The following is a 23,065-nucleotide window of genomic DNA, read 5'->3' as shown; positions in this document are numbered from 1 at the left end:
TCATTCCCTTAAGTAGCATGTAATCGAATAAAGCTCCCTCCTCATGAGGAGCCCAAGCAAGCTTTCCCACAGAATGTTCTACCTTCTGGATTTGTGTGCTTGCTTCTTTTGCTTTCTTTTGTTCGATTCCTGTTGGTTCATTTTTCTTTGACATTCCATAGTGTGGCATGAATAAAACAACTGTTCTGGAGTCAGAAAAATTGGGTTTTTCTTCTGAGTTTCTTGATAATGTGACATTTAGACAGTCACTTAACCTTTCCGAACCTCGATCTTTTCACCTGTTTTTAAGAAAACATGTTATTGGATTAGAAGGTCATTTCTAATTTTTCTGACTTTGAAATTGCATTGCTATATAGAAATAGTTCAACCAGTGTATATATTATAATCGATTTTCGAGTTGCTTATTCAAGAGAAACATTTGTATCCAACTGACATTTTGGATATAATAAAAATAGGTGTTGATCACTGCAATTGAATTAGCAGTTAAATTTATGATAATCATTAAAATTATTATCACTAAATTATTTCCGATAACGTATTTACAGGAATTTATCTTTGTTATTTATTTATTAAAATATTCCTTTAAGTAATGATTTTAAACAAAACTGAAAAAGTAGCCTAGCCAACTAGTAACGATCTTTTATTAGTGTCCATTAAGAATGAATTTTAACATAAGGATAGCAACACAAATGACATTTTATATTTTAAAATTCTTAAATAAAGAAATGGTTTTTGGTAAAATTTACTCTTTAAAATGCAATCTTTCATACTCTTCTATGAAATTCTGTTTTTATTAAACTATATAAACTATAGTTAATACCTTAATAATATTCAGGACAAATTTGCATGCCAAGCTACCATATAAACAGAGCAAGAACATATTTGACCAAAGGGACCTTGTAGAAGGACATGATACTATTTTAAATATGTTTTTAGAAATTGTTATTAAAATAATTTTAAATGTAAAGAAGAGTTGCAAAAATAGTACAGAAAGTTGTCATATCTTTCATTCAGCTTCCTCTGGTATTAACATCTTACATAAGCGGGGTACATTTATCAAAATGTTGACATTAATACTGGTTCAATACCATTAACTAAGCTGAAGGCTCTATTCAGATTTCTAGGTTTTCCCACAGTGTACTTTTCTCCTCTAATATCCAACCTAAGATACGACATTGCATTTAGTTGTCATGTCTTTAGTCCTCTCCATTCTGTGAAAGGTTGTTGGTTTTTCTTTGTCTTTCACAACTTTGCCATTTTAAAGAGTGGTGGTCAGGTATTTTGTAGAATGTCCTTCACCTTGGGCTTGTCTGGTATTTTCTCATAATTAGACTGAAGTTAAGCTTTTCGGAAAGAATTGCATCATCTCAGGTGGTAAATAATATCAAATGGCTTATTAACAGTAACATTGTACTTGATCATTTGGTTAAGGTTATGTCTGTTAAATCTCTCCATTGTAAAACTAATATTTTTCACTTTCACGGTCTAATGGTTTTGGTATCAGGGTAATGCAGGATTCATAAAATGAGCTGAAAAGTGTTAGAGTCTTTATCTGTTTTCTGCAAGAAGTTATGTAAAATTGGTGTTATTTCTTCGTTAAATGCTTGGTAGAATTTACCAATAAAATCATTTGTGCCTGGAGTTTTTTGTTGTCTTTGGAAGACTTTTAAATATATAATTATTTTTTTTTATTTTTTTAAAGATTGTATTTTTTTATTTATTTTGGGGGGTGAGGGAGAGGAACAAGCAGACTCCATACTGAGTGCTTAACACAATGCTGAGCTTAATCTCAGGACCCTGAGATCATGAACTGAGCAGAAACCAAGAGTCCGAGTCAACCACCTGAGCCACCCAGGCACACCTATAATTCAAATTTTTAAATCATTACAGGACTATTCATATTATATATTCCTTGAATGAGTTTCAGTAGTTTGTATCTTTCGGGGAATTGGTCTATTTCACCTAAGTTGTTGAATTTATGGTGATGAAGTTCTTCATAGTATTCCCTTATTGTACTCTCAAATTTTCATATGCTGCATTTTCACTTTCATTTAGTTAAAAATATTTAAAATTTCCTTTGAGTCTCCTTCTTTGATATGTTGTTTATTCATAAATATATTGTTTTGTTTCCAAATTTGGGAAAATTCCCAGATAGATTTTTGTTATTGAATTCCGAGTTAGTTCCATCATGGTCTGAGAGTGTACTTCATATAACTTCTAGTTTTTAAAATCTGTTCAGTTTTGTTTTATGGTCCAGAATATGGTCTACCTTAGTAAATGTTTCTTCTGCATTTGAAAAGAAAGTGTATTCTTCTGTTGTTGGGTAAAATTTTTAATAAATATCAACTTACACTAGATGCTTCATGGTATTATTCTGCTCTATTATACCTTTACTGAATTTTTGTACCATAATTTACTACTTGTTATATCAATTGCTGATAAGAAGTGTTGAGTGTCCAACTATAATGATATATAAATATGTCTATTTTCTCTTCAGTTCCATCAGTTTTTGTGCTACATATTTTGAAGCTCTGTTGTTAGGAGCATCAATATTTAAGACAGTATGTCTTAGAGAATTTTACACTTTCTCATTATATAATGTTCCTCCCTATGCTTGACAATATTTCTTGTTCTGAAGTTACCTTTGTCTGAAATTAAAATAGTTACCCAAGGGCTTTTGGTTAATATTTGCATAACAAAATGCATATACCCCTTTATTTTTAATCTATCTACCATATCTTTCTATTCAAAGCAGGTTTCTTATAGACAGCATATAGTTGGATCTTGCTTTTTCTCTAAAGTAACACTCTCTTTCTGTTAACTTGTGTTTAGATCATTTATATTTAATGAGATTATTGATATGATTGAGTTTAAATATACCATCTTGCTAACTGCTTTCAATTTATCCACCTGTTCATTGTGTCTTCACCTCATTTTCTGCCTTCTTTTGTGTTAAGATTTGTGATTTCATTTAATCTCTTTTATTAACTTATTATTTATTCACTTTTTTTGCATTTTTCTAGTGGTTTCCCTAATACACATCTTTAACTAATCAAAGTCTACCTTCAAATAAAGTATTCCATTTTAGGTGTAGTGTAAAGTTCTCAAAATCATATATTCCTCTTCTCCCCTCCCATCTTTTGTCTATTTTTCTTAGACTTTGTATTTTAATTATACTATAAACACCAACGAATTGCTACTATCTTTCCTTTACACAATCAGATATGCTTTAGAGCAACTAAAATGAGGAAAAGGAAATTTAATTTTACCTGTGTTTATTTTCAGTGCTTTTCATTTTCTTGCGTAGATCCATGTGTTCAACCTCATAATTTTTCTGTCTGAAGAATAGTCTTTAAAAGTTCTTATAGAAGGATTTTGCTGACAATGAACTGCTTTATTTTTGTTTGTCTGTGAAAGTCTTTCTTGTTTCTTCATTTTTGAAAGATAATTTTTCTGGGTGTATGCACCATTTCTTTAACACTTTAAAGTTGTCAGTCTATTGTCTTCTGGTTTCCAGGGTTTCTAAGGAGAAGATTATTGTTTTGTTGTTGTTTGTTGTTTTGTTTTGTTTTCTTTTATTTTCTGTATGTAATGCTACTCCTCCTTCCTTTACTGGCAGCCTTCAATATTTACTGTTTGTCATTTGTACTCAGCAATTTGAATATGTCATGTTGAAAACTGGCTATGTTTTGGAACTTATCCAGGTAGGTATTCTCTGGGCTTTGTTGATCTGCACTTTTGTGTCTGTCACTTAATTTGTAAAATTCTAGGCCATTATTTCTTCAAGTATTTATTATTCCTGTTCCCTCTTTCTTCTCCTTCTGGGATCAGTTGCTCATATACTAGAATACTTGATATTATTTCACAGGTCATGAATGGTCTATCCTGATGTTCTTTCTTTTCCCTTTCTCTTCTTTTTTTCAAACTATATTTTATCTTTATTTTTCAGTTTGAATAATTTATATTGACCCATCTTCAAAATCACTGATTCTTAACTTGGCTGTTTTGGGATGTTTTGATTATATTTATTGCTTAACAAAGACATTCCACATCTCCATTACTGTGTTCTTCATTTATAACATTTCCATCGAATTTTCTCTTATAGTTTTTATCCCATCTGATTTTGCATATGTCCAACTTTCTCTCAGATTCTTAAAAATATTAGTCATAGTCTACTTTAAATAAATGTAGTAATAACCTTATGATTGATATAATTTGGGAAGGCAAGTGGATGACTATTCACAAACATAGTATGTAAATTTTAAAGATTAAATTTATAAAGCTGCCTAAGTAAAGTAGTGTCCATTGGTTTTTAAGCTAATTTAAGAATCAATAATATGCCCCCAAATATTACAATCAATAAGAAGAGAGAAGAAATGAAAAGATTATAATAAGTTATATAATAGAATGGTGTTCAAAAAAGAAAAGATGAACATTTACTTGTACTCTAATTTAGCTGGCTGAACAGTAAATTTAATTAGCGTTTAACCCTGACTATGTCACTAATTCCTTATGGCTTTCTATTGCTTTGAAATGTACAATGAATTTCAAAGCTATGTGAGGCAAATTGGACACAGCATACTTTATATTTGACCTGTCTAATGCTTTGTGGAGCAGTTCCAGGCACTGGCACTCCTAATTTCCTTATCTCCTACTATTTCCCCAAATATACATTCTGTTTCTCTCCATATCATTAATTTATTGAAAGAGTAGGCTACATTTTGTCTTTCATTCTTATTAAACTTTCTTAACTTTCAAAAATATCTGTTTAGCACATAAAATACACATACACACACACACACATTTTCTATGCATGGTTGTAGACACTATATTGATAACAAAACAGTATATTGATGACACAAAACACTATATTTATAACAAAACAGAATCAAGTTGTGTCATCATGTTATTTATCATCTGGAAATGGACTAAAACAAATCAACAAAATTTAGGGTTCTATGGATAAGGGCCACAACAGCTGTAGCTAAGTATGTAAGCCTCTTCCCTCATTATCGAGCTTTGGCCAAACCCAGTGGGCAAAACTGTTTTTTAGTAGGTCACCAAGAATTTCTTTCTAGAAACCCAACATGTTTAGCTTTTTATCACCCTGAATTCACTATTGCACTCAAATGTTCCATGATTTTCATCATTTTTTCCTTGTATTTGAACTGCTTCTGTAACCTCCCAAATTGTATAGGTTTATGACTAAAATACCTGTAGTGTATATAATAAAAATATTCAAACAATATTATAAAGTGTTTATTTGCATGTTGTGCACACGGAGTTGTAGAACTCAATCACTCTACTTTTATTGTTCTTTTTTTCTCATTTTGTTTCTTTCTGCCATTACATTAATTAATTTTGCTATCATTAATATTGTCAAAGAAGGAAGTTTAGAAGGTATAACTCTCTTTCACAACTGCGTTAGTTCTAAGAAATGCCTTCAGGGACATACTGTGTGAAATGGCTTTTTTTTTAATATTATGTTCAGTTAGCATCCTTAAAGCACAACTATACAGTCAACTAATCTGTGACAAAGCTGGAACTAATATCCAATGGGAAAAAGACAGTCTCTTCAACAAATGATGTTGGGAAAACTGGACAGCTGCATGCAAAAGAATGAAACTGGACCACTTTATTACACCAAGCACAAAAATAAATTCAAAATGGTTTAAAGACTAAATGTGAAACTTGAAACCATAAAAATCCTAGAGGAGAACATAGGCAGTAACCTCTTTGACATTGGCCTTAACAGCTTCTTTCTAGATATGTCTCCTGAGGCAAGGAAGACAAAAGAAAAAATAAAGTATTGAGACTTGATTAAAATAAAAAGCTTCTGCACAGCAAGGGAAACAGACAGCAAAACTAAAAGGAAATATACAGAATGGGAGAAGTTATTTGCAAATTACTTATCTGATGAAGGGTTAACTTCCAAAATTTATAAAGAACTTAGAAAACTCAACACCCCCCAAAAATGAATAATCCAATCAAAAAATCGTCAGAAGATATGAAGAGACATTTTTCTAAAGAAGACACTGAGATGGCTAGCAGGCGCATAAAAAAAATGTTCAACATCACTCATTACTGAGAAATGCAAATCAAAACTACAATGAGATATCAACTCACACCTGTGAAAATCAACAACACAAGAAACAACAGGTGTTGGCAAGGATGTGGAGAAAGAACTCCCTTGCACTGTTGGTGGAAATGAAAACTGGGACAGCCACTCTGGAAAACAGTATGGAGTTTCCTCAAAGAGTTAAACATAGAACTACACTATGATCGAGCAATTGCACTACTAGGTATTTACCCCCAAAATACAAAAACACTAATTCAAAGGTATACATGCACCCTGATGTTTATATAGCAGCATTATCTACAATAACCAAATCATGGAAACAGCCCAAGTGACCATCAACTGGTGAATGATTAAAGAAAATGTGAGGTATATATAAGTGTGTATATATACATATACATATACATATACATATACATATGTATATATACATATATATATATATATATATATATATATATATATAATGCAATATTACTAAGCCATAAAAAGAATGAAATCTTGCCATTTGCCATGGATGGAGCTAGAGAGTTCTGTGCTTAGTGAAATAAGTCAGTCAGAGAAAGACAAATGCCATATGACTTCATCATATGTGGAATTTAAGAAACAAAACAAATGAGCAAAGGGGAAAAAGAGAAAGAGAGGCTAACCAAGAACAGACTCTTAACTATAGTGAACAAACTGATGGTTCCCAGAGGGGAGGTGGGTGAGAGGATGGGTGAAATAGGTGATGGGGATTAAGGAATGCACTTGTTGTGATGAGAGCTGAGTGTTGCACAGAAGTGTTGAATCATATATTGTACACCTGAAACTAATATTACACTGTATATTAACTAACCGAAATTTAAATAAAAACTTTAATTTTTTTTAAATTAAATAAAAATAAAAAATACAACCATGAAAAAAAAACTTCTTATATGCGAAACACTGTAAATGTGTATATGTTTAAACACTGCTCATTAGATGCTTACTTAGGACTATGTATTAGATCCTTTCATCTCTGAATTTTTAGTACATTTTAATCTTTAAATATTTCCTTTGTAAAGAAGTTCGTGTAAGTAAGTTCATGACTTTGTTGAATATTATTTGATGTTCAATGTATCATGCTGACAAACTCTATGATAGGCATTTATAGTTGTAGATACATGAAAGTAACTTGAGAGGTGGATCATAGAACCATCATTTGTCATTAAACTGGGAGAAAGAAAGACTTGATTTGTGTATCACCGTGTTTCTCAGAGTTTTTTTGTTTTGTCTGCTTGTTTGTTTTTTGCATTATATTTCCCCTGAAGAATCTTTCAAAATATTTTTTTTCTCCTAATCTCACATCCCATATAATTTTAACATCACAAATTACTGTGGATCTGCTTAGGTAACATGGCCTTTTGGAGTGCTAGAAGCATTGCAATATCTACAGTTTTTATACCCCCAAAACCAATTTTTGCCCACTTAGGGGTGATATTGCCTCTGTCTAGAATGCATGGTCTACAATATCATCTCATGTGGTGACTTTATCTTTTGTTCTATTTCATTTCCATTAAGAAACCTTTGTATACAAATTAAAAAGTGTTTTAAATTCTAAATTTCTGTATGCTAAATTTTGTTGTTGTATCATTCTCTTTATATTTCACAATGATTCACTACACCAAGTATTTTTTAGTTATACAGTCTTATGTCATAAATTTGTGGTCCTAGAATATAAAGAGAATACAAATAAAATATATATAGTTAACTTCTTCCCTTATAAAGTAGTTTGCGGTTCATTGCATCCATATTTGTGAAGAAATCAGTTAATTGACATGGAGACAGATTATGCAAAAAAAGTAAGCTTCACATGAATGAAAGTAGAGGAGGTATTCAGTAAGTTCTGAAAAGTACAAAGAACAAGGGCAACAAGGTAACTTCAAGAATAGTTCTGTCATTGGCACTTGCTATAAACTCATTTTGCTGAAATGAATACAGTGCATTTGGGAAAAGGTATATTCTTGATATAATCTTAAAATTGTAATCATATGATCAGTGCATCTGGAAAATAACAGTCAAAATTAAACTGAACTTCGTCTGGATACTGCAATTCTTACACGGCTCTGTCAAATGTCAGGCTTCCCTCTCCCTCACCAATTTCAAAAATGTTTCACTATGATTTCAAACAGTGAATCATCCCATCCTGTGCCAACCATCTGTTTTGTCTGCCCCCTCATCGACTCAAATTAGATGATGGAGGGCAGGGCAGGTTCTCAAGAGCAGCCATTAACACTAGAGGAAGGAAGGTTCTGGCAGCAGATTTTCCATTGGAAATTGTGGACCATTAAAACTGGCAAGAAGAAACTTACAGACAGCTCTGAAAAGTAAAATAAAATTATGAATAAGAAAAGTGTGGAAAAAATATTAAAAGATAAAAAGGTCATCTAATCAATACAAAAATACATTATAAAAGAAAGTTGAGAAATTCTCAGCAAGAGAAAAAAGGGGTGAAAACTGTCTGAAAAAATAACAGTATTGCAAATCTATGTATGACAGAAAGTTATATGTCCTTACAAAAAATATTGCTATCTTCCATATTTAAATGTGCTCTGTTGACTAGGATTCATATTTATGAAAAGAGGAGTAATAAACATAATTTATTATCAATCCCTTTTGTATTACGAGCATGTTTGAAAAAAGGAGAAAACGATCCCATTGATTTATAGTCATGGGGTAATGGACATGGTTTGGGAAAATTCTTCTAGAACCATGAAAGGACAAAATTCAGCAGACTGTGGTAACACCAATTCATTTTCCTGGTAAAAAATCCACACCCATTTTGTCTGAAAAAATGAATGTTAAATCTGAACAAACAGTGTGAAGTGACTAGAAAAATATAGTGCTCTTTGCTTGGTTTTTTGTTGTTGTTGCATGAAATGATAATTTAGTTTATTAAAGATTTCTCAAAAGTAGTCAAATTTAAATAATCTTAACAATGTATTTTCTAAATAACATAAAACAACACAAATCCTCAAAATGCTAACTAAAACTACTGTCATCTACCATTTTGTCCTTCATTTTTTTAACATTTTAGTAATTTTTGCTTATGACCCCCTAATTTTATCCTCTTTGACTAGCCTTTTCTCTTGGACTTGCTAAATTACACATTTATTTAACAACATTTATTAAGTTCATGCACTCTTTTGAAAGCCTTGATAAGAGAGAAGTGGGGACAAATAATGTTGTAAAACAACAACAACAACACTACTGTCCTTAAGAAGCTTGTAATCCAGTAGAATGACATAGTATATAATATGTTATATAATTGTGAAAATATAGCCACTTCTTAAAACAAGTATGTGATATTAGAGAAGTGAAGGTCATTTCCAAATATGATAATCTAGGACATTTTCATAAAAAAGTAGCATTTGATATAGACCTTAAAGAATTCTTTGGTTCAGGGTTAGGGGAAAGAAGACTGGGGTATTTCAAAAGGAAACACTATGAACAAAGGCATCAGGAGTCAGGATGTTATTAGTGGATGGTAAGCACTTTAATCTGGATTAGGCAGGATGCTTGGGTGGCTCAGTCTATTAAGCGTCTGCCTTCGGCTCAGGTCATGAATCCAGGGTCCTGGGATCAAGTCCCGCATCGGGCTCCATGCTCAGCGGGGAGCATGCTTCTCCCTCTGCCTGCCACTCCCCCTGCTTGTGCCCTCTCTGTCTAACAAATAAATAAAATCTTTTTTAAAAAAAGAGAAAAAGTATGGATGGAACAAAGATTCATAAAAAGGATAAAGTTTGAGAGATAGTAAAGAGCTATATTTTGAAAGATACTTTAAACTGTGGTAAGGAACATGAATTCTTCAATGATGAAAGATTGAAGCAGGAAAACAATATCAACACAGTGCATTGGATTTTTTATTCCTTAGAGCACTATGCAAAATAGATTAGAAACAGATGAGGCTAGAATCAAGGAGAGCTTTCAGGAGACTTTTTTTTTTTTTTTTAATGTAATACAGTATAATGATAACCCAGGTGGTGATAGCAGGAAAGATATGTAAGCCAAAGATGCTATGTTTATGTTTTCATGTGCTCTGGGAACGCTGATCTTGGACTTTGCCATTTCTACAGCTCCTTCAAAACCATCCAAACAGCTCACTGTTAAGGGGGCAGCCCTAAGGATCCTTGTGATATAGAAGTAAACTCACTCCCTCCAACTAGGGCTGATTGGGTCAAGTAGGCATCAGATGCAAGCAGACTCTCTCTCAGTGTGGCAGTGATTATATGTCAGGTGTGAGGTGTGATGTGGCTTGACATGAAGGATCTGTACAAATGCGGGTGATGGTCATTAATTGGACTAATCAGATTTTCTCTCAAGGAAATTTTAATCTAAGTTACATATGAAAAGAACATGAAAGGATACAGTCAGAGGCCACACGAGATCATGAACATTTAGGAAACCAAAGCTACGAGTAAACAGACATAATGGGTAAGCAGAAGCTAGGGTAATAAGAAAAATAAATAAATAACAGATAATTGGTGATGGTAGAAGCAGAAGTGGAGACACATTGGTGATTTAAATTAATGTCAGAGAATCCAAATGCTCAAGGGAAATGAACTAACTCAATTCACATCCAAACCAATTTCTAGAAAACTGTAAAAACTGCTCTGTAATTTTTTTTCTTCCATCAGACCTCTTCTGCATATTTTTTCAGGTTGTCTTGAGAACTGGCTATATGAGTGAGATTGCTGTGTCTTTCCCTCCCTCCCTCCCACTTTGCCTTCCTTCCTACTTTCCTTCAATTCTTTTTTTCTTTTTCTTTTTTTTTTAAAGATTTTATTTATTTATTTGACAGAGAGAGAGACAGTGAGAGAGGGAACACAAGCAGGGGGAGTGGGAGAGGGAGAAGCAGGCTTCCCAATGAACAGGGAGCCTGACGCGGGCTCGATCCCAGGACCCTGGGATCTTGACCTGAGCCAAAGGCAGACGCTTAATGACTGAGCCACACAGGTGCCCCAATTCCTTTTTTCTTTTGTTCTTCTCTTTATTTCTTGTAACTCTTTAAAATAAATTATTTTTATTGTGTGATATAAACAAAAGAACCTAAAGCAACACATTTAAGCTTAAGGTATTTAAATACATACATTATATGTGTATACATATATATGTATATATACACACATACACATTTATAAAGCATATAAATGACAAATGCATAAAACTAATACACTATAAATATTAATTGACTATAATTGCGCTATTAAGTTTTCTGTGTATGAGTTTGTACTTTGCAGTTTATAAAGTGATATTCCCTCAATAATTATTATAAAACATTTGTTTAGTGATCCTAATAAGCCCTGGATAACTTGGAAAATATCTTCTTAAGGTGACAGAATGGATGATATTTCTGGTATTGTTCCAGTTATCTATGCTATGTAATAAGCTTAGTGAAGAAAGGAACAATTCTCATTTATTATTCATATTTCTTGCATTATTAGAGGTTAGCCCTGCTCAGCTACGCAGTTCTTGCTGAGGGTTTGCATGTTTTCAGTCAGTGGTGGCTGGGCCAAAGTCATCTCAGAGTTTTGTATGCTCAATTGACTGGCACCTGGACTCAAAGATTTTGAAATGGAATAGATGGGACTCTGAAGGCATCTCTATTTCTATGCAACCTCTCCAGCATGGAAGCTTCAGGAGAGCCAGAGTTTTTACCTGGTGTCCCGGGATTCCAAAGGCAGGTATAAGACAGCAAGTCAGGTAGAAGGGAAATGTATTGCCTCTTATTTTCTAACCTCTGATTTCATGTAGCAAGGCAAAATGCCAGCCCATATTCAAAAGAAAGGAGATTAGACTGCATTTTGAGAGGAGAAATATCAAAGCACTTATAGGCATTTTAAAGGTAATCACATTTTCGATATCAAATTACATAATAGGCATCAAACTTGGCAAGGGTGACCAACCAGCTCAGCGTGCCTGGACCTCAGTATTTTTCTGGGATCAAGGGCTTTCCATACCAAAGCCGGTAAAGTCCCAGAGGAACTCAGAAGAGTTCATCCTCCACAATTACTTTAGAACACAGAAAATAGGAAAGTGAGGTACAGAACTATTAAATAAAATCTTCACTATGCAAAGTCCACGTAAGATCTACCAAAGTACGTCTCGTGGAAAACTACAAAGAATAAAAGCTTTATGCAAGAGTGATTCCTGGTCAAATAATATTGACCATCTTTAGTAACATTGTCCTCTGCTTAAGTAGAAACTTAGAAATTTATCCTAGCATCACACAAATATCTTTGATCACCAAATATTTCTTTTTCACATAAAATTTGTTAAATGGATCACGATTGAAAAATGATGAACTAAATACATGCAGACCATGCCATAAATATGTCTCTTTTACATAGATACAAAGACATTAATATGGAGACACCTCTAAGGATCAAATAATGTTGAGGTTAAGGAGTACAGTAATTTGTTCATTGAAAATGCATGCTTTGTGTGTGTCCCATCTTACTAACTTGTTCTTAGGTGTATGAAAATTATATTAGTCCAGGTAAAGATTGAAGTACATAGTTAAGTCACGGATTTCCAGAAAAACAGCCAAATTTGTTTTAAATAAAATAAAGTAACAGACACCCAAGCTGAAATTATCTGGCTAAATGTCTGTGTGGGGAAATTCACACATCCTCCTCACTTTCTGCTTCACTCTAATCAGAACCATTAGTCTTATTCTTTTGAATATCAAATTCACCTGCAGTGGAAAAATACAGGAATGTTCAAGTTTGTATTGTAAAAACACAAAATACAGTTTGAAAATCATACTACAGCTATCTTCGAAGTCATTTTATTCATCGAATAAACTCAAACAAAGTCGGGTTTAATAATTTTCTAGACACATTTTTTTGAAGTTAATAAAATTCACAAACCACTTTTAATCAAAATCTGATACTAAATTAAGTAGCTAAACAAGTCTTGTGATTTTTCCTTTCCTTTTCAGTGTATGGGGTAGGGGGAGGGGAGGTCCTTAAATGAACCAAAACATAGAAGGTGTTAGCCATTCTGAAATTGGGCTGCAAAACGTGATCCTAAAAAGCATCCAAGGCTGGAGAGTTAGACACCTGATTCTTGAGTCTAGTTGTGTAGCTACTGTGCTGTGTGATAAGAGGAAACATAAATCTCTCAGAACCGCAGATTTCTTACCTACAAGATAAAGGGTGATTCCTTTCATGCCAACTCTTGAAGTTGCTGTATGGATAAAGTGAGATGGTATGTGTGAAAGAATATTTGAAAACTAAAGTCTGATTTATGTTAGTGCGATGATCAGAGATCTATTTGTTTTAAGAGAGCGTATCATTCCTTCTAATAATAACTGTTACCGGGTATAAAGTACTTTCTCATTGTGAGGCATTTATTTAATTCCAACAGCAATTCTTTGAGAGGGATATTATTTTCATTTTACAGATGAGGAAACTGGGGATCAGAGGAGAAAGTCATTTCCCCAGATTAGGCATCTAAGTTAGGAAGAAGCAAATGTGCCTGTTCTCTTTCCAGTATGGTACATAGTGCGCCAGGCATCATGGTGATCTGATTTTGCCCTTGATCTTAAAAAGTTCTGGAAGATCTAGTGTAACAGGATATAAAGATACAAAAATATCCTTATGCAATACTGGTAGCTATTTTTATTAAGAAAGGCTTTAATATCTATTCATCTGGCCTCATGTTGAATACTTTTCAAACACGATTGCATTTATTTCACACAACAATTCAGCCAGGGAAATACTCTCATTTTACACACGAGGAGACTGAGATTCAGATTGGTTTAAAAAATTGCCTTAAGAGGTGGCAGCAATTTCATGACAGAACTAGAGATTAAATTTAGGACTGTCCGCCTTCCAAACCCATGTTCTTGATTGCAAGAAACGCTACCTTCTACTTTCTACACACACTTGAAGTACATATTTCAAATGAGTTATTGAAATTCTAGATAAAAGTGCTTTAAGTGCACCGAGCTAAAAAAAAAAAAAAAAGAAAGAAAGAAAGAAAAGAAACCATGGAATGAGCATATACTGTGAGTATAAAACCTTGGAAAGCTACACATTCCTGTAATGCTTTCTTAACAATTCATAACAGGCTCATCGGATGCTGTCAATCAATAAAAGCCCAATAAAATCAATAGAGAGTTTTTAAAAAGAGTCCATCCACATCCAAAAGAGCTATTTCAAATTTCTGTACCTAAACTTCGTGCTAGGATTCATTTTATCTAAACTTCACTTTTCCTCATTCACATTGCTCTTTTGGGATAGCTTGCCAGACTGATACATGTTACATAAAAATATGAAAGAAATGAACTGAAAGGATATTGATTAATCCATTTGCACATTTTTTTTGAAAGTATAGGTTTGGTTACTATTAAGGTGAGTCAAATGGGAAAGATATTTCCCACAAGAAAAAAATAAGAAGAAAGGAAAGAAAGAGAAAAAACTTGCCCATGAGAAACTCAATTCTGATACCTTCAGTGATGCCCATTGTAATCATAATGTGACACCGCTAGCCAGTGTGCCTACTATCGCATTGGATTCCAGAAGGAAACTCTACAACTTGCTTTGTATAACCAGAGTCGAGCCTTCAAAAATATAACCCATGGAAAGAAAGATTCAACAAAAAGAAGTGCTGTAGCAGGACGTAGCATGGAGTTGAAGGTTCTCTTTTTCTAGTTCATGTTTTTATTTTATTTTATTTTATTTTATTTTATTTTATTTTATTTTATTATCTTATTTATTTATTTATTTATTTATTTAATTTATAATATAGTTAACATACAGTGTTATATTAGTTTCAAGTGTATGATACAGTGATTCAACAGTTCCATACATCACCCAGTGCTCATCATAACTGCCCTTCTTAATCCCCATCATCTATTTCCCCCATCCCTCCCCCATGACCCCTCTGGTAACCATTGGTGTGTTCTCTTTAGTTAAGAGTGTGTTTCTTGGCTTCTCTCTCATTCTCTCTCTTTATCTTTATTTGTTTTATTTCTTAAATTCCACATGTGAGTGAAATCATATGGTATTTGTCTTTCTCTGACAGACTAGTTCATTCATTTTTGTTTCATTTTTTCCTTCAAAAACTAATGATATAATGTGTGGTGATTCACATAACATAATAAAATAAAGTTTAAAAAAATGGTAAAAAAGATAAGAAAGAATACTACTGTCCATCGAAAGCCTACTATATTCCAGGGACTTTTCTTTCTCAGTTAATTTAATTACTACAACAACTCTGTGAGTTGGGCATTATTATTTAATTGTACCAATTTTATTGAAGAAAATTTAAAGTTCAGAAAAATTAAGGAATCTTACCAAGGTCCAACAGAGCTCATAATATTAATTCTGAGACTTGAAATTTTATCTGGCATTGATTTTCCTACTAAACATTTCAAAAGGGAGTCAAACATTGTAAATTAAATTAACAACTGCTCTTAGAATGCCCTAACTGCATATATACATGCAAATAGGAAATGTGTCTCTGTGTGTATTTGGTGTGTGTTTGTGTGTGTGTGTGTGTGCGTGTATTTCCCATTATTTTTGTATATATTAAGTACCAGAAGTATCCTGTGCTTTTCTTCCATGGCATCATAGTTTCACAGAAGTGTGGGAGTATGTGCTGTACTTCAAGGCCAAGCTTTTGGGAGACTTTGTGGATATGAAATTGGACCCTAAGTGAGGGTAATAAACTCCCTGCTAATTGCTCAAAGTTATTAGAGTTTCCTACAGTTTGAACATGGATATCAATAAAATAATTCAGAAGACCAAATTTATATTACAAACCCATTTACAGAGATATATCTGTGTTTGTTCTTGGTCAAAATAAATTTAATGAAATTATAAATTTCTGGAAGTAATTGTCATATGGTACTAAAATAGAACTCATCTTATATCAGTTCCAATTGAGGTACACAGTTCCAGTTGAGAGCAGAGTCCAGGGTTTCTCTGCATATCAATTCTTGAAACTTCCTTGAAACTAATCGCCACCGCCATCACCAAATGTAATCAATAAGTGTGAAAAGCATGATTTCTGATATGATCAAAACACAACTTTTGTTCATTTATTTTGATCTCCCATATGTCATCTGCTAATAGTGAAAGTTTGACTTCTTTCTTGCCAGTTTGGATTCCTTTTATTTCTTTGTGTTGTCTGATTGCTGACGACTTCCAGTACTATGTGGAATAATAATGCTGAGAGGAAAAGCTCTTAGTTTTTCCCCATTGAGGATGATATTAGCTGTGGGTTTTCATATATAGCCTTTTGATGTTGAGGTATGTTCCCGCTAAACCTACTCTGCTGAGGTTTTATATCATGAGTGGATGTTGTACTTTGTCAAAGCTTTGTCTGCACCTATTGAAATGCTCATATAGTTCTGATCCTTTTTCTTATTAATGTGGTGTATCACATTGATTGATTTGTGAATATTGAACCCGCCCTTGCAGTTCAGTAATAAATCTCACTTGATCTAAAACAGGTCCATTTTCTTGTTTTGGTTTGGTTTGTTTTTCTCTCCATGACTGTCATTAATAACATTCTTAAGTTCTCCTGAAATGAAACTATCATTAAACTTAACCTAGTGGAGCGTGGAGGTGGGGGATAATTGGCTTTTTCTCTCCCTTCCTGTTTACTTCCTTTCTGACTTCTAGCGGTTATTTTAGACACTTGGGGTCTGAGCAGGTACCAGGAGCAGAGATAGAGGGATAAACGAGGAAAAATTCTTATTTGGTTGATGATGGATACTGTTGTAAACTAGTTTCATGGAGGATCCAAGAGTGGATCCCTTTTCTTAGTGGGCATATTCACGGCTTCTTCAGAGATTGTCCTACTTCCCAGGCGGCATCTCTGTTCATCACTCCCATGATGCTTATTTCTCACAGACTTTTGGTCTTGGAGTCCCATGACATTCTTTGGCAGAGTTTAAAATAATTCCAGCCAAGCAATCTCTCTTCATGGCACACCAGAAATACAAATACATCTCTTGCCCCAGTAAACTCTGGGATCCAAGCAAATCCCAAAGTACTCATGTCTCTTCTGTTGCACAAGGTTGCCTTTGCTATTTTAGGTATAAGCCAGTACTCTGTGTCATCCCAAACCAAAGGGAACATTCCGTGGTTTCTGGGGGGTCCTACAAAGCTCCCCTCCTTAGGTTTGGGATTAGGTAAGACTGAACTACCCCTTTAGGAAGGAGTATAGAAACTCTCGGAGTGGCAAAGGCTCTCTGAGGAAACGGTTTCTCATTTATATGCTCTTGTATGTTCTGCTCCAACAGAAGGGTCCAATAATTTTGGACTCTGATTCTGTTTTTCTTTTTTTTCTTTACAAATTTTTCCTGTGGTAATTTACTCACCTTCACTTTTGTATTAATATTAGTATATATATTGTGTGCACCATCCTTGAACCTAAGATTGCAATCATTCAATTTTTATAATTTGTTACACAATAAAATATTTCTAAGTGATCAATACAACTTTTAAAATGTTTGTGAAAATTTAGTTCACTTGAATCTTTCAAATAAATTCAAGTCAGCTTGTCTCTCATAGGCTTAATAGGTAAACCTTGTAAATGTAAGACACCAAAATCATCCCAAGACAACTTTATTTCCTAAAATAGCATAACTGTTCATCTCTAAATCTATTTTTATCCACCATTCTGTAAGCTCTTTGTGGATAGGGACTACATATTTTTTTAAATTGCTGTATCACATGGCTTAGCACTATACTTAAAAATCGAGTTTAAACTACAAACTATGGCAGACAAAGAGAATACAGGAAGATGTAAGAGAATATTTTTGGTGGCTATAGAAGGAGATTAAAAATCTGACCAGACAGCAGAGGGTATGCTGCTGGAGAGGGTATGAATAGGAATAAACAGAGACTGAGCATCTGACAAGATGTGTGACTCTCACACTCTGGGCCAAATCCCAGAGATACATCCCAGGAAGCCCAGGTAGTTTGGAGGATACTAGAGAAGTAGAGGAGTTTGAACTGGCTTCCCAGGTTAAATCCTAGGAAGCTTGATGCCCCACAGAGGTGCAACGATGGGGGAGACCCCTAAGGTCAGCAATGCGATGTGACGAAAGCACAGTCTCTGAGTCCCTGGAGAGTCAGAGAGGAGACACAGAGCACCATAGGATTCCTAGAGTAGTGTTCACAGTTCAGTCACAGAGGATTCTGAGGGACCTGTGGGGGTAGTGCTAACCACTGAGGGGTATAGAGGAACCTCTGTTTCCTCACCAACTGCAGTGGGAACAGAAGCTTATTCTCAAAGACTGCAGGACATCCAGAGCATCAGTGGGACCTAACAAGGTACCTTTTCACAATGCCAGAGTGCTACCTCAGTCTTCCTGGAACTTAGATCACTCTGGGTAGAAAGGAAGAAACAACAGATGGGAAATAAGGGGAAACCTCAACTGAGTGGGCATTATTCAGTTTTAAACTGGAAATGACTCAATTCCAAGATGTAATTACTAGTTCCAAAGAATTAAGCTAACTGCCATATAGAAAAATAAATAAATAAATGCAGGTGATTTACATCTGAATTATGTAGACTGCTAAAAATATGAAATAATCTTGCCCATTGCATTGGTTATGACAATGTCTGCAAACTCTGGCAATTAGATGAAGATATAATTAGGTGGCCATAGAGGCCTGCATGATCATTTATAACTTTGCCCTTCCACTCTCCAAAGTGACCCATTTATGGGCATCTTCTAACAATAATAAAGCAACTCATGGAATTGTCTTTACCTATGACAATGCAGGTAAGCTGTTAGCACAATATCTGATGACTCCTAAGCACTCAATACATTATTATTGTTGTTTTAAGGGGCATCTCAAGCTAAATAAAAAGGTTTTTAAAATGTATAGACTTTCCTCAACTATGGCAAAATCTTGAATCCTTAGGTGAAATTTGAGCAACATTGTTTCCCTCCTAGAAATGGTTCTGAACAAACTAATAGTAGTCCATTTCTGCACTAATATAAGAAAATGTCGAATAACTAATAAAAGACTAAAAAATCCCAACTTTAGTTAATTGAGAACATTTTTCTATAGCTGAGTCATGATAGAAGCAATAAATTTACTCTTCACCCATAATTAATAGATACTTTAAGCTCAAAATATATTTGAATGGATTTGAGGTGCCATGTTAAAGATACATCTTGGTTACACAGTAAGGAGTAAGGGGAAAACATCTCTATGCCGTCTAGACAAGCTTCTGCCTCTAGATCTTCTTCCTAGCAGTGGGCCTTGTTCTTTACGGATGGATGACAATGGCTGTAGAACAAAGGCACTTTCAATGAAAGGTAAGCCCTTATGAATCAGGAAACTATAAAAAGGAGCTAATACTAACTGCCTGATAGCCTATATCATTTTAAGAAACATAGATTTTCTCCTCTCATATGGTGGGATGGTGTAGGGATATTAGGCAGTTAGGTATCTAACTGCCTATCAAGGAACACCTGTGCCAGAGCACCAGCCACATGTAAAACCCAGGCTCAGTGTGCATCTCTATCCACTGCAATCAGAAAGGGCTCTGTTGCATAGTCAGCATTGGCCTATATGTGAGGATTTCATCCTTGAAGTCCTCTTCTTTATTCTAGCCCTTGGCAATTTCATCCAGTCCCCGCTTCAATTATCACCTCTGTGGGAATGACTCCTGCTGCTACCCAATCATTGTTCCTTTGTATTTACTTAAAATCTTGAGTTGTTTTGAAGATGACCCCCTCCAGTCATGCCACTGTCTCCATCTTTTTGTCCTTGTCATCTACAGGCCTTCTGGTTCTCTTTGAGGACATTATTAGGTCACAGTTTCTATCCCTAGCCTGACTCCATATGACTCCATCTCTATATGATCATCTTATGTGTCTTCATTGCCCAGGGTCACACCCTTTAATAACATTCACCTCTCAGCTAATCCAATCTTTAAAACAAGCCCACCATTTGAAATAATTCCAAATCCTACTCTCAAATTACCACCTTTAAGATTATTGGAAAAAGTATCTATGTCTAAACCTTCTTTGTAGCCTTCAAAAGATTTACCAGACCTAAGTTTAAAATGAGACACCTCCTTCACCCTTAAACAGCACATTTTTTCTTTATTTTTACCTTCTTATGCACCACCCTTGATGCCCCCCCTCTTTTTTATCTCTTGCCCCCTGTATCTTTCAAACTGATTTGTCAAATGTTCTACTATATGCTTCTCATTCAAACCTCTGCTTCTATTTCACTTCAGTCTTACTTGTAGGACATTTACCAATCCTATAACCTTCCATGTAGTTGTTTCTATATTACGGGAATTGTAGAGAGATTCATCATCGCCACACACAGCTGTATCAGAAAGGAATGTGACACCTGGTAAAAGCCCACTCTACCCAGCACTGCACTGTGCACATTTATTATGCCATTTAGTCCTCGTAAAAACCTTCCTAGATCGATATTACTCCCATTTTAAAGAAATGGAAACTGAGAAGTTAAGTGTTTTTCCCATAAATCCAGGATTAGTAAGTAGTAAAATCTGAATTTGAGCCATGTTGTCTAAGCAATTCTTCCCCAAAAGATGAAATGGTGATCTGGTGCCCCTCTGTGGAAACACAACCTAGATGTAAGCCCGCCCAGTTATAATGGGCCCCTTCCATCTCTCTCAGGACACGTTTTTAGGGAAGTGTAAGTATACCTAGTTTACATGTGAGGACACTGGGGCACGGAGAGGTTTAGTAACCTGACCAACTCACGCAGGCAAGTATAAGCTTCAGTGTGTGCTTTATACTCATTTATTCAAGTTAAGCCACCTAAATGAAACATGTTAAATTTCATAAATGAGTAAAATGTGGCACGCAAGGGTGTAATTTTTGGTTCCTTGGACTTCCCGAATATAATCTCACAGGTATACCAAATGGGCTTCTATGGACGATTGCCTATTGAGAGTGATTTATTCATTGAAATTTCCCAATGGGCTAACACTATGTGAGCAAAAACTCCAGGCTTCATGCTGCGTCAGATTCACTTTAATATTATTTATTTAAGATATTCAATGTTTTCTTTTCTCTTTAGAGAGATCTGGCTTCAGATTATAACAGATCCAACGGTCCTCCCCCTAGGCAGAGTTGGGAAATTCATCTGATACTCTGTAAGGCACTGTGCACCGGGGACATGATTTTAAGTGACCAGATCATCATTTAACATGCCCACCAAAGAGAACATCATAATCATCATAATTTCTTCAAAATTCTGCCTCAGGATAAATACCTTTGTTTCACAATTACAAGCCAATTTTCAAAAGTAAATTTACCTGAATGAGGTACAAAATCTAGATTATATCTGTGGCATGCAATTTAAGAAAGTTGAAAACACACAGGGATAATGCCTGCTTTAAATAGGATAGAGAATGAGGAGGCTCAGAAGAGCTAATGGTAACAAAGATTGCATTTGTTCACTTGACAGTTTTTCTGAAAATAGGCCCAATTCCCAAATACTGAAAATAACCATAGTTAATCACCTTTCCTCTATGAAATTGATTAGATTGACACCCACTTGTTAAGGCCTAACAGACACTATACAGAAAAATGTGTAAATTATCTTTTCAGGCTTTACTATTAGCTTTCACTCTACCAGGCTTATAAGGGTGTGTGTATGTGTGCACACGTGTGTGTGTGTGTGTGTGTGTGTGTGTGTGTGTGTGTGTGATGGGGCTGAGTTTACATAGCCATAAGAATCTGCTTTGGAGAATTTACTTTGACAATAGAGAGGTAATTGAATGAAGAGCAGGCTTCAGAAGAGATGTAAAATCATTGATAAAAGTGGAAAGATCCAATGCAAGTTTTTGTGTCCTGATGATTAAAAGAAATCATGAATGCATTTTAAAATGATTTTGAGTGTCTTGCTGATAATAACAATGAATGAATGAGAAAGCAAGAAGAACAATGCGGGTGTCTAGTAAAATGAGAATTCATAGTTTTTATTCCAGAAAACTTTTAAAACTGAGCATATTCCCCACTTGGTTTAAACAGGAGGAAAATTCTTGAGTATGTTTTAAAACACTAAACACTTCAGGGAAATGGAAAATACCATATCAGACAGGGGGACACAGGTAATTGTTCCCCCAGTGAGCTGTAGCCCTTGAAAGCTCGTTTAGGTTATCACTAAGGTGAAACCGAGGTTTTAGAGAATTGTAAATATCTATGTATATATAACACACATCCAATCCGGAAAAAGACCCAGGCCATGTGTGTAAGATGAATTATACTGATGTCTGTTATAAATTCCTAACATAGCTCATGAGATCAATTAAGATGTTCAAGCAGCTACAAAAAGGATGATTGAGGCAAATGGTAACATCAGGATGACCATATGGTAAGGGGAAACTAGAACTGTTTGGACGTAAAATGAGAGCCATCGGAATTCCAGTTACAATCATATACTACACAGCGAGGAGATAGCAGAATGAGGCAGCCAAGAAAAATACTAGATGGAGAACAGTTTGGGCAGTGATAAAGACAAACAAGCTTGTGTTTCCAAGTCAATAAACAGGTGGTAGGAATAGAGGGTGACATCATCTGTGTCTGCTCTTTTTTCCTTCCCTCGACCAGCAGCCTCCTGGTTTGCTACAGGGTCAGGTATTTGTCAGAGAAGTAGCTCTTGGATTTTATAAGTGGGGAAAGATGCTTTTTGGGGAGTGTGTAGCCAAGGGGAAAACTATTTCTTAAATGAGACCATCAAAGGTTGCGTTCTTCCTGCTTTTCTCCAGAATAAACATGCTAATTGTATTGCTCTATACGTGATCTAGGACAATTTTTCTCAAGGCTGCGCGGTGCGCTGTTTAACGCCAAGTCATCATCACCACAGGACACGATGGCCTTTGGAAAACTTAGCACACCTAGAAATGCATTATCAGCTGACAACAGCCCTGTCAGTTCATGTCAACCCAGTAGTAATGTCTAAAAGGCTTTCATTTTTCAGGTTTTCTTGAAACTGCTAAACT

At 34.8% G+C, this 23,065-nt stretch overlaps 1 pseudogene; it reads left to right on the top strand.

The window, feature by feature from the left end:
• Positions 1–18,739: 18,739 nt before the first annotated feature.
• Positions 18,740–23,065, top strand: part of LOC116632209 — a 180,573-nt pseudogene continuing 176,247 nt past the window's right edge.

Source organism: Phoca vitulina, unplaced genomic scaffold (genome assembly GCF_004348235.1).
Source record: "Phoca vitulina isolate PV1807 unplaced genomic scaffold, GSC_HSeal_1.0 scaffold1, whole genome shotgun sequence".
NCBI lineage: Eukaryota > Metazoa > Chordata > Mammalia > Carnivora > Phocidae > Phoca > Phoca vitulina.
The sequence above is the reverse complement of the archived record's forward strand: the minus strand, read 5'-3'. Positions and strand labels throughout refer to the sequence as shown.